This window comes from Schistocerca cancellata, chromosome 2 (assembly GCF_023864275.1).
Source record: "Schistocerca cancellata isolate TAMUIC-IGC-003103 chromosome 2, iqSchCanc2.1, whole genome shotgun sequence".
Classification (NCBI taxonomy): domain Eukaryota; kingdom Metazoa; phylum Arthropoda; class Insecta; order Orthoptera; family Acrididae; genus Schistocerca; species Schistocerca cancellata.
Genome location: NC_064627.1, coordinates 62,874,217 through 62,887,277, shown reverse-complemented (window position 1 = coordinate 62,887,277; position 13,061 = coordinate 62,874,217).

Here is a 13,061-nt window from a genome sequence, read left to right as displayed (position 1 = left end):
CGAGAACGCTACCACACGACCACGAGCTGCGGACTGAATTGTGTGTGCAAGGAAGTCTTGAATCCAGTCGCAAATCTTTGCTTCAAGTGAAATCTTTCGCCACGACGTCATACTTGGCGGGAGACGATAATTTCTAGCCAGCTTTACGTTCTCACTGTGAGCTCAGAACTGAAAAGAGTGACATGATGCGATCGACGGGCGTACTAGACGCAGTGCCTAACGAATCTGTGCAAAGACTCCTCAGATTTTCACTATATTTTCCATTTCGCGACCGATCGTTCCTTACTTTCCGAATAACCCTCGTACATAATAATAATGTCCGAAAAGGTGCCCAAAAACTTCAAGCATTGAGATACTTTTGACCACAGGCACAAGTGAATTCCATTCTTGTCTCACTACACTAAACGCTGTTACAACTCGCTCAACATACCTTTACGTAGCTGAAAATTTCAGAAGAAACTTACGAGGCATCCTTGTGTAAAATCTGGAAGTTATCCTGCCAAACATTGTCTGTAAAAGAGAGTTTAGTCTTATTCCAGTTTGAACACCTTCATATTGTGTGATACGTCCACAATGATCTTGGACAGAACTGTAGTGAAATTTGATGCCAATATGATGAACATCTGGTGAGCCTTTTTTTCGAATGTGTCGACGCCTTGCTATCTTAAACGTCGTCGAGACCAAGGGTGACGTCAGAGAGTGCCACGCCTTTGCACAACTACAGCGGAAGATTGTACGCACCTTTGAGCCAAATTTCAAACTTAAGTGTCGATACTGGTAGGAATTACGGGGTTTCGAAAAAGTGGTCATTTAATTCTGCTGCGCGATGTAGACTTGAGTGAAGTCGCAGGAGAAAAGTCCCGTTTGGAATGACCGGGGCGAAACTGAGTGCAGAAATGCACTTAACACGGAAAGTGTGACTACATTTCACCTACGAATACTGCATATGATACCGTCAACGTCTATGTCCTCCCGTCTCAATGGGTTTCACTTACGAGGCCATCACTTTCTCCGTGGTGCGGCAAAGAACTCGCAAGGATATTTCTGTCATCCACTCACATGTCGAATGGAAGAGTACTGTGCATCACAGGCTAAGCATGGCAGTCGCATAAATCTCTGGAGAAACCATTCACCAGGAAATGTTGAAACGTCCCCTTAGTCATATGTCGACCCTTAGCCTAGGATACCTCACTGGAATCTTCTATTTTTTCTTGTAGTTTGTGTATTTAGTGTAGCTTTTGTTTATTGCTAGCGCGTAATTGGAGAGAGAATCTCCTTTATAGTTGCAGTCTTTCATTGTTGTACTGTAAAACAGTTGTGGCCCATTACCTGTCAGCATTTCAAGAGTCAGCACTGTCTTTCCGTTGGAAGGACAACACTACTTCTTCAAGACTGCATGGAAATCCACTACTTCTGTGTGCAATTTCTTTTACTAATGAGACTTTGTGAAAAACAAAAACTGTAATTACTATTATGATGAACAATCTGGACTGTCTTTATGGACTGTGAGAAAATTTTAGCTTTTGACCAACATTGTATAAATAAGTGTGTGCATTTGATATCTTTCTTACTGTAATTATGAAAAAATTTTTCAAATCTGTATTGGCCACTGGCCAAAAAAATTTGTAAAATTTTTTGTGGGGAGCATGGGGGCTATGTAAGTAGGCTGTTTATGTTTTCTTTATGTAAGTTTGCTGTTTCTGTTTTCTTATTGGCAACGTTACGTAGCGCTCTGTATGAAAATCACTGGCTGTGCTGTGTGCAGTCTGTGGCTAGTTTGCATTGTTGTCTGCCATTGTTGTCATGAACTGCTATAGCTGGATGTGAACAGCGCGTAGCGTTGCTCAGTTGGAGGTGAGCCGCCAGCAGTGGTGGATGTGGGGAGAGAGATGGCGGAGTTTTGATAATTTGTCATACTGGATGTCAATTATGAATATTAAGGTAAATACATTGTTTGTTCTCTATTAATATCTTTCATTTGCTAACTATCCCTATCAGTAGTTAGTGCCTTCAGTAGTTTGAATCTTTTATTTAGCTGGCAGTAGTGGCGCTCGCTGTATTGCAGTAGTTCGAGTAACGAAGATTTTTGTGAGGTAAGTGATTTCTGAAAGGTATAGTTTAATGTTACTCAGGGCCATTCTTTTGCAGGGATTTTTGATAGTCAGATTGCGTTGCGCTAAAATTATTGTGTGTCAGGTTAAGCACAGTCTTGTATAAATTGTTGTAAGGGGACGTTTCAATGTGTCTGCAGAACAATCGTATCGCAGTACCTAAACGAGGCTAACAGCAGCTCTTCAACCTCAATAGAGCAAGTTGGAAAGTACTACTGAAAATAGATTATCTTACGACAACAATAAACAAGGAAGTCATGGGTGAATTTATGTACTCTGTACATCTGAAGGCAATAAAGCGTAAAATACGTAATTACACGAGCAAAAATGCCATGAGACATTTCAGCAGAAGTAAACGAGATTTTCAAAACCAATTTTCCTCTGAGACTGAGAAGGAAATTTTATAACTAGTGTGCCGCACACTATAGCATAATAAGCATACAGTCCCGGACTACTGCGCACCATCCGTTAGGCTCTCTTAATTAAACGTTTAAGTAAAAAACAGATGAATCAAAATAAAGAAACCGTATCAACATGAATGACATCTATAGAGCGGCAATATTTCGTTTTTTTTTTTTTTTTTTTTTTTTTTAAATGTGTCACTGGACCCTGTCCTCCACTATTAGTCGAATGCGATTTCAGAAATTCTGTAGTATTCTAACCAGCATTTCTCGAAGTCTAACATGAATTTCCTCTTGCTTTCCGTTTCTTAGCGCTGGCAAGCTGCTTGGCCGATATTTGAACATCTCAGCTCTCAATTCTTCCAACTGCGCACCGTATAGTAACACGGTCTTTATGGAGTAATTTTTCATGAAGTTCACGAGGGTTCCGTTCATTCGACTGTCGAAAATATTGAAGGTTAACACATGCAAATGCGTGAAAATGTTCTTCGTCACTGCAAAACACCACAGCATCTTCAGGCACGTTTTCAAAGTTGCTTGCATAACCACTTTCAAACAACTATTGAACAACGGCTATCTCATATGGATGAAATTGCAAGTACTGTTACAAAATTCGACGCACATTCTGATCGGATAGTGAAGGGTAATGAGATGTTTTCGAGCACACCTCTTTCGTGACTGCTGAAATGAACACCCTGCATCGTAAATTTTTTCTGAAGTTCGAACGCTGCGTAGCCTTCCTTTCTTTTTTCGTTGAACTAGTTGTTCTAAAATTGGATACCTACAAACAGGTGGGTCAAAGCTATACAGCAGGAATTATTCATTTTTTCAACAATATATCACTGAAGTGATGAAGGTATCAGTTAGATTATATAATGGTAAGACAGAGATTTAGGAACCAGGTTTTAAATTGTAAGACATTTCCAGGGGCGGATGTGGACTCTGACCACAATCTATTCGTTATGAACTGTAGATTAAAACTGAAGAAACTGCAAAAACGTGGGAATTTAAGGAGATGAGATCTGGATAAACTGACTAATCAAGAGGTTGTACAGAGTTTCAGGGAGAGCATAAGGGAACAATTGACAGGAATGGGGGAAAGAAATACAGTAGAAGAACGATGGGTAGCTTTGAGGGATGAAGTAGCGAAGGCATCAGAGGATCAAGTAGGTAAAAAGACGAGGGCTCGTAGAAATCCTTGGGTAACAGAAGAAATATTGAATTTAATTGATGAAAGAAGAAAATATAAAAATGCTCAAAAATGAGAGCGACGGGAAGTGCAAAATAACTAATAAGGGATGGCTAGAGGACAAATGTAAGCATGTAGAGGCTTATATCACTAGGGGTAAGATAGATATTGCCTACAGGAAAATTAAAGAGACCTTTGGAGAAAAGAGAACCACTTGTATGAATATCAAGAGCTCAGATGGAAACCCAGTTCTAAGCAAAGAAGGGAAAGCAGAAAGGTGGAAGGAGTATATAGAGGGTCTATACAAGGGCCATGTACTTGAGGACAATATTATGGAAATTGAAGAGGATGTAGATGAAGATGAAATGGGAGATGTGATACTGCGTAAAGAGTTTGACAGAGCACTGTAGATTAAAACTGAAGAAACTGCAAGAACGTGGAAATTTAAGGAGATGAGATCTGGATAAACTGACTAATCAAGAGGTTGTAGAGAGTTTCAGGGAGAGCATAAGGGAACAATTGACTGGAATAGGGGAAAGAAATACAGTAGAAGAAGAACGGGTAGCTTTGAGGGATGAAGTAGCGAAGGCAGCGGAGGATCAAGTAGGTAAAAAGACGAGGGCTAGTAGAAATCCTTGGATAACAGAAGAAATATTGAATTTACTTGATGAAAGATCCACTATCAATACATTGTCGAATGTGACTTCGGATCTGGAACTGCAATTCGAGGGGAGCTTGGAAGGGTCTCTGGAAAGCGAGCTGAGCAGTGACAACAGAAACAAGGCCCTGGGAGTTGATACAATTCTGTTAGAACATACTGACTGCCTTGGGAGATCCAGTCCTGACAAAACTCTACTACCTGGTGAGCAAGATGAATGAGACAGGCGAAATACCCTCAGACTTCAAGAAGAATATAGTAATTCCAATCACAAAGAAAGCAGGTGGTGACAGATGTGAAAACTACCGAACTGTCAGTTTAATAAGTCACAGCTGCAAAATACTAAAGCGAATTCTTTACAGACGAATGGAAAAACTGGTAGAAGCCGACCTCGGGGAACATCAGTTTGGATTCCGTAGAAATGTTGGAACACATGAGGCAATACTGACCCTACGACTTATCTAAAGAGGAAAGATCAAGGAAATGCAAACCTACGTCTCTAGCATTTGTAGACTTAGTGAAAGCTTTTGACAATGTTGACTGGAATACTCTCTTTCAAATTCTAAAGGTGGCAGGGGTAAAATACAGGGAGCGAAAGACTATTTACAGTTTGTACAGAAATCAGGTGGCAGTTACAAGAGTCGAGGGACATGCAAGAGAAGCAGTGGTTGGGAATGGAGTGAGACAGGGTTGTATGCTGTCCTCGATGTTATTCAATCTGTATACTGAGCAAGCAGTGAAGGAAACAAAAGAAAAATTCGGAATAGGTATCAAAATCCATGAAGAGGAAATAAAAACTTTGAGGTTTGCCGATGACATTGTAATTCTGTCAGAGGCAGCAAAGGACCTGGAAGAGCAGCTGAATCGAATGGACAGTGTCTTGAAAGGAGGGTATAAGATGAACACCAACAGAAGAAAAGCGAGGATAATGGAATGTAGCCGAATTAAATCGTGTGATGCTGAGGGAATTAGATTAGGAAATGAGACACTTAAAATAGTAAAGGAGTTTTGCTATTTGGGGAGCAAAATAACTGATGATGGTCGATGTAGAGAGAATATAAAATGTAGACTGGCAATGGCAAGGAAAGCATTTCTGAAGAAGAGAAATTTGTTAACGTCGACTTTGATTTAAGTGTCAGGAAGCCGTTTCTGAAATTATTTGTATGGTGTGTAGCCATGTATGGAAGTGAAACATGGACAAGACACGAAGAGAATAGAAGCTTTCGAAATGTCGTGCTACAAAAGAATGCTGAAGATTAGATGGGTAGATGACGTAACTAATGAGGAGGTATTGAATGGAATTGGGGAGAAGAGGAGTTTGTGACACAACTTGACTAGAAGAAGGGATCGCTTGGTAGGACGTATTCTGAGACATCAAGTGATCACCAATTTAGTATTGGAGGGCAGCGTGGAGGGTAAAAATCGTAGAGGGAGACCAAGAGATGAATACACAAAGCAGATTCAAAAGGATTTAGGATGCGGTAGGTACTGGGAGATGAAGAAGCTTGCACAGGATAGAGTAGCATGCAGAGCTGCATCAAACCAGTGTCAGGACTGAAGACCACCACAACAACAACAACAACATCACTCAAGTGGTATCCTCGACTATCAATACATTGTCGAATGTGATTTCGGATCTGGAACTGCAATTCGAGGGGAACTTGGAAGGGTCTCTGGAAAGCGAGCTGAGCAGTGACAACAGAATATCCGTTTACCTAATCTGATTCCATGGTGCAAGCACGTTACCTACCTCCACACAGCTTGGTCGGCATATGTTACAGATTACAATTTTCGCTAATACAATTTCAGTTCTGTGTATTCAGTGTCCTATTCAGTCCTTCTTGTTGTTTTTATATCGCTAAACCAACGCAAGTCTTTAAAAAATCTCACTCCATAGATATTATTCCCGTCAGTACAGTTCCTTTACTTTGATTCATCTCTTTTTTATCTAAAGTTTAAATTAGAGATGTGGAAAGAAACGGGATACTACCATGTCAGTTTCCCAAGCAATACATGGTATAGCTTCCATGTGAAAAAGTCCGGATTAAAACCTCTCCTCATTCTGGTCTATGGGAGGGAAACACATTCAGAGGAAGCGTATAAGAAAGGAAGGAGGAGAGAATGAAGGAAGGAAAGATAAGGATTGGAACGTGGAACGTCCGCACACCGCTGTAAGCAGGGAAACTGGAAAATGGAAAGCAGGAGTTGAAAAGGAACAGATTAGATGCGCTTGGCATGTTTTAAGTAAGATGGAAAGAGAACTGAGAGGTAAAAAGTGGAGATTCTATAGTTTTCTGTTCAGGAGAAATCAAGAATAGTGAAAACAAAATAGGTAAACTGCTAGAACAGAAACTAAAAAATAAGACAATAAAGGTGCAATATGTTAATGGAAGATTGATGATTATATGGCTGCAGGGAAGTTCGAAATGTGCCGACCACCCAGGAGGTGGGAGAAAATAATGAGATGATTCAAGAACATATCGAGACAGGAAGTAGAAATGCCTGCATTATCATTATGAGCGACTGTAATGCAGTACTGGGCGAAGAAAGAGATGAAGATCAATGGGAAAAATTGGATTAGTGATAAGAAAAAAGAGAGGGCAACGACTAATAGCTTCTTCAAAGAAAAGTCACTACTAATGGTTAACACATTATTTGAAAATCACAAAAGCAGGCGTTGCACATGGATTTGAAATGGATTTCAAATGGTATCATTTGGACTACATTCTGAAACAAAGAAAGGTTTAAGAACTGTCTGGAGAACACCAAAGCTTACCCAGGAGCAAACACAGACTCAGACCACTACCTCGTAGTAAAAGAAATACAACTGAAGTTGGAGAAAGTGTGGAGAGGTAAAGCAAAAGAATGGTTAAACTTGAAGATACTCAAGCGGTAGGTAAAGTTTCAGAGTTGTAAGACAGGTTTGCAGAAAATGGGAGAGAGAGAGAGTGTGTGAATGACGAAAGGACAAATGACAAATAGATATAAATGAGAGAAAGACCGATGGCCTCTGCCAAAGAAGTACTAGGAATTAAACTGTCCAAAAGTATCAAGAAAGAACAGGTAACAGGAAATACGGTAAAAAATATGGGAGAAAGGAGAAAGTGGAAAAATGTAGAAAATGAAGAAGACAAAAATAAATACAAGAAACTGAATAATGAATTAAGAGGAGAACGTGAAGACACAAGAGAAAGATGGGCGAGAGGGAAGCGAGAGGAACGACAGAAAATGAACAGAGAGTGAAAGTATAAAATGATGTTCAGATTACCTAGGGACATAGTTTTCGAAAGTAGAAGAAGGGACACTGACATGGAAATAGAAAGACTGGATAGTACAATTGCTGTAGAACCACAGGAGGTTTTCAAGAGATGGCAACAATATATAGACTGTCTGTATATGATGCATCAAATACCAAGCGAAATGAAGCTTGAAGGGGACGAACGTGTGCCGGAAGATGGAAAGGGGTACAGCATCTTGGAAGTAGAAATACTCGCCAGCATAAGTGTTGAAGAGTTTGAGAAACAGGGCAAAGAAGGGAATAGTGTACCTCTGTAATGAGATATTTGACAAAAGAGAATGGCCAGATGGTTCAAATGCCTCTGAGCACTATGGGACTTAACATCTGAGGTCTTCAGTCCCCTAGAACTTAGAACTACTTAAACCTAACTAACCTAAGACAATCACACATATCCATTCTCGAGGCAGGATTCGAACCTGCGACTATAGCGGCCGTGCGGTTACAGACTGTAGCGCCTAGAACCGCTCGGCCACAACGGCCGGCAATGAATTTCTTGCAACTGTAATGATACCAACTGAGGAAAAGAGAAGTACCAAAAAATGGGAAGAGCACAGTACTACCAGTCTAATTTCTCATGCAGCTAAAGCATTGCTGAGAGCGCTGAGTAGAAGACTATATGACAAGTTGGTTAGATGGACCGGAGAGGAACAGTTTGGATTCAGAAGAGGAAAATGAGCGAGAGATGTATTCGACAGTTAAGAAATTTAGATACATTTATGCTGTTTTTATTGATTTGAAGAAAGCTTTCGATAGAGTACAATCGAACAAGCTGATGGATATTATGAGGGGAAAGCAGTAAATTGGAAGGAGAGACGATTGGTACAGAAACTATATTTACGACAGAAAGTAAGATGGAAATGAAATGTCTGAAGGAAGCAGCATTGGAAGGGGGGTTAGACATGGCGTGTCGTCTCCCCTTTATTGCTCCGTTTGTAGCTGAAAGAGATTGTTGCGATAGGCTTGGACAGAAAAACAGAAGTGTGTGTGTTGTGACTTGGCAAGACAGGCAAGCCACTATGATTGGTAGCCGAAGGGCACGCGTTTAAGCTCACGCAGGCTGGCGTGAGGTCTGGAACAAGACTAGGACTTTATAGTAGCAAAAAAAAGAACGTAGCTTCTGGAATACTTAACTTTAATCCATAATTGGTGAACATCGGTCTGACGGTACATGCATCACAAGATAAATAGCAAATGATAATGGCGCCTTGCTAGGTCGTAGCAAATGACGTAGCTGAAGGCTATGCTAACTATCGTCTCGGCAAATGAGAGCGTAATTTGTCAGTGAACCATCGCTAGCAAAGTCGGCTGTACAACTGGGGCGAGTGCTAGGACGTCTCTCTAGACCTGCCGTGTGCCGGCGCTCGGTCTGCAATCACTGACAGTGGCGACACGCGGGTCCGACGTATACTAGCGGACCGCGGCCGATTTAAAGGCTACCACCTAGCAAGTGTGGTGTCTGGCGGTGACACCACAGTGTATTGGTGGAAAGAGAATAGAACAAATAAGATTTGCTAATGACGTGGTGCTTGTGGCAGAAAGTGAACGAACTGTAAATAAAATGTTATAAAATCTAAATGATGCTAGGGTAGAATTTGGGATGGGAATCAATACAGCAAAGACAAAGAGTCCGGTGACCGGTAAAGAAAGGGTAAAGGCACATATTACCATAGGACAAGTTGTTATTAACCAAGGAAGAGCATTTATATATTTGGAAGTACGTTTGCTGAAGACTTGAGAGGCGAAGGCATTCAATAGAAAGAGGCAAACTAGATGAAGAGGCAGACTGCATAAAGGGACAAAACAGATAAGAATCTGAGGAAAGGATATGGCAAGTGTTTTTTCTGGAGTGTGGCACTCTATGGGGCAGAAAAATGGACACTGAGACAAAAGGATAAGAAAAGGCTAGAAACATACGAGATGAGGGTGTGGAGGAGAACGGAGAGGATAAGCTGGATGGAAAGAGTAAGTAAGAAAAGAGTGCTGGTGAGAGGAGAAGGTAGCTGCAACGTTGTAAGAAAGAGGAAGAAGAATTGGATGGGACATGCGATGAGAAGGGGATGACTGCTAACAGGCGTTTTGGAAGGTATTGTTAGTGGGAGGAGACTGAGAGAAAGGAGGAGGTATAAGGTGACTGACGATATAAAGGGAAGTAGAAATTACGATGACATGAAGAGGAAAATGGTTCAAATGGCTCTGAGCACTGTTATATCGTAGCCAGTGGTGCCAGCCGAGCCCGCTGCCAAAAGGTTGGCAGCGCCAGCGATACAGGAAATCGCCGCAAGTCTGCGCGCGCCACCGCTGGCTTCTGGCTTCTTAAGCGCTGTAGTCGCGAGCGCCAGGACAGTTCAGTTCTGTGTTCGCCGCTCAGTGGTATGCTCGCCACCGTTTGTGTACTTACTAGTCCGTTGTGTGTTCATCGCAGCAGAGTTGATGTTTGTCGTCAGCCGACGCCTGACCTAGCCGCTCCGACTCGATCTAGACAGATTTCTGTAGACACGGAGTTCACTACTGTGTTTCTGTATCTTCGTTAATAAAGAAAAGTACCGACTGTTATTTAATCAGAGTGTTTGGGTTTTCATCTTTCTGTTCACTGTTCCAGCGGACCGGTCGGCCCGCTATTAAAAGTGTGGCGCTGACTTCGTAAGCCGTTTCTACAGCGAAGTGTTTGTCGCGGCACCACCGCCATAAAAAGCACTATGGGACTTAGCATCTGAGGTCATCAGTACATCCATGCCCGAGGCAGGATTCGAGCCTGCGACCGTAGCGGTCGCGCGGTTCCTGACTGAAGCGCCTGGAATCGCTCGGCCAAAGCAGCCGGCTTGAAGAGGATGGCAAATGACAGAAGTTCCCGCGAAAACCTGCCTTTGCGCATAACATTGATGATAAATTGTGGAAGATGTTTTGACGCATCTTCTTTTTTCTCTGGGCACTTCTGATTACGTATTTGTCTCGGGTAAAGTACTGTCATGGAGGACACCGTACTGATTTATATTACTTAAAAAGCTTTCCATCCATTCATCTATTTGAGAACCTACTCCGTATACAGATAGAAAGACGGCACCACTATAGCCGTATACAGCTGTGGTGGTACTTCCTTGGTGTTTTTCCCTTAAAGAGCCGCAGTGGTTAGACACTGGACTCGCATTCGGGAGGACGACGGTTCAATCCCGCGTCCGGCCATCCTGATTTAGGTTTTTCGTGATTTCCCTAAATCATTCCAGGCAAATGCCGGGATGGTTCCTCTGAAAGGGCACGGCCGACTTCCTTCCCCATCCTTCCCTAATTCGATGAGACCGATGACCATGCTGTCTGGTCTCCTTCCCCAACCAACAAACCAACCTTAAAGAGCGCATTTGGACTAAACTACATGGCCAGTTCCTTTTGCTGCCTTCCTTGCTGCCCAAACTTCCCTCATTCACTCGCTGTGTTTCTGTTTCCGGTCCTCTGTTCATGCTTCTTGTCGGCTTTGTGTCTTCGGCTTCATCTTGATTGCATTTTCGGTTGCCCATATTTCTTTCATCTTCCGGCTGTGATCTTGCTTGCGTTCTTCGGTCCATTTCACGCCTGTTCGTTTGTCACATTATATCTCATGTAGTTTACTTTTCTTAATGATGTTTCTGAATTTTATTCTGTCGTCTATTGTGTCTGCTGTTATGTTGAGTTGGTTCAGGTCGTTTTTTACCTCTGCCACCCATTTGTTGTTTCTAGTGGTTACCCAGTCAAAGATCTGTTTGGTCAGTCTGTGTGATGGCATTCTGTAGGGGTGTCCATAGAATTGTAGTTTGCGTTTTCTAATCTTTTCTGTGATTGTCTCCGTATGTTCGTATAGTTCCTCTGTATGTTTCTTGATCCATATTCCATTGTTGTTAGTTGCGCTAAATATTTTCCTAAGTATGATACGTTCTACTTTTTCTAGTTGTCTGATACCTGTATGCCCCAGGATTAGTGTGGCTTCTGCTGCATATAGTGCCCCGGGGAGCACCACCGTGTCGTAGTGGCGTAATTTGGCTTTTTGTGAGATAGACTTCTTGTTGTAATGATTCCACACTACTTTGTATGCCTTGTCCAGTTTAGTTTTTCTTTCTTCGTTTGAGTCTCTGTTATATCCACTTATTTGTAGTGTTTCACCGAGGTATTTGAAGTTTGCCGTTTTGTAAATCGTGCCACACTTTGTGTTCAGAGATGAGAGTTTTCTTTGTACTCAAAAACTGTGTCTTTTCGTAAGAGATATTGAAACGTCCCCTTAGAACATTTGTACACGACTGTGCTTAACCTGGCACACAATATTATTTAGCGCAACCCAATCTGACTTTCAAAAATCCCTACAAAAGAATGGCCCTGAGTAACATTAAACTATACCTTTCAGAAATCACTTACCTCACAACAATCTTCGTTACTCGAACTACTGCAATACAGCGAGCGCCACTACTGCCAGCTAAATAAAAGATTCAAACTACAGAAGGCACAAACTACTGATAGGGATAGTTAGCAAATGAAAGATATTAATAGAGAACAAACAATGTATTTACCTTAATATCATCAAAAGTCATAATATATGTAATTTCAAAACTTCGCCATCTCTCTCCTCACATCCACCACTGCTGGCGGCTCACCTCCAACTGCGCAACGCTACGCGCTGTTAACATCCAGCTGCCCCTCTACAATGGCAGACAACAATGCAAACTAGCCACAGACTGCACACAGCACAGCCAGTGATTTCATTTTCATACAGAGAGCGCTACGTGGCGGCGGCGTTACCAATATAAGAACCTAAACAGCCTACTTACATAAAGAAAACATAAACAGCCTACTTACAATCTTTAGTCCAATTTTGGAAGCGATTTCAGTATATATATCGTCTGCTGAAGTCCCTCGTCCAAGCAATAAGATGGAGATCTATAAACTAAATGTAATTTAATCCGCATTCTCGTCACTAGGCCACCAGTACGGCCAAAGAGAAATCATGTACTGTCGTAATGAATTTTCTGTTAATGTTACCCCTAGTTCTTGCTATTTAAGTGAAAACAGTCATGAATAGAAAGCATCTATATCATCCAATTGCCTGAATGAACAAAATGCAAAAGTATGCGCCTTTGAGTACAGGGAACCAGTAAATACGGATGAATTCTAATGATCGAGGTCAATTTTGCTCGTCTCTGCTAATTAACTCCGTAACTGGACTGAATAACAGCTCTCTGCTCCCTATAGTGCCAACTCCGCGAACTCGAGCTCTGTTCCGTAATCGCAAAGTCGGCTCCAGAACTCACGATTCATTTGCGGCGGTTATCCCCAGCCTCGCCAGTGGTGCCTCCCCGCCTCCCATCCCCCCCCCCTGTCCCCTCTTCCCCTGCAGTTGATGAGTCCTCGACTGGTGTTGATGGGGCGTATTAACGTGGCGGCGCCG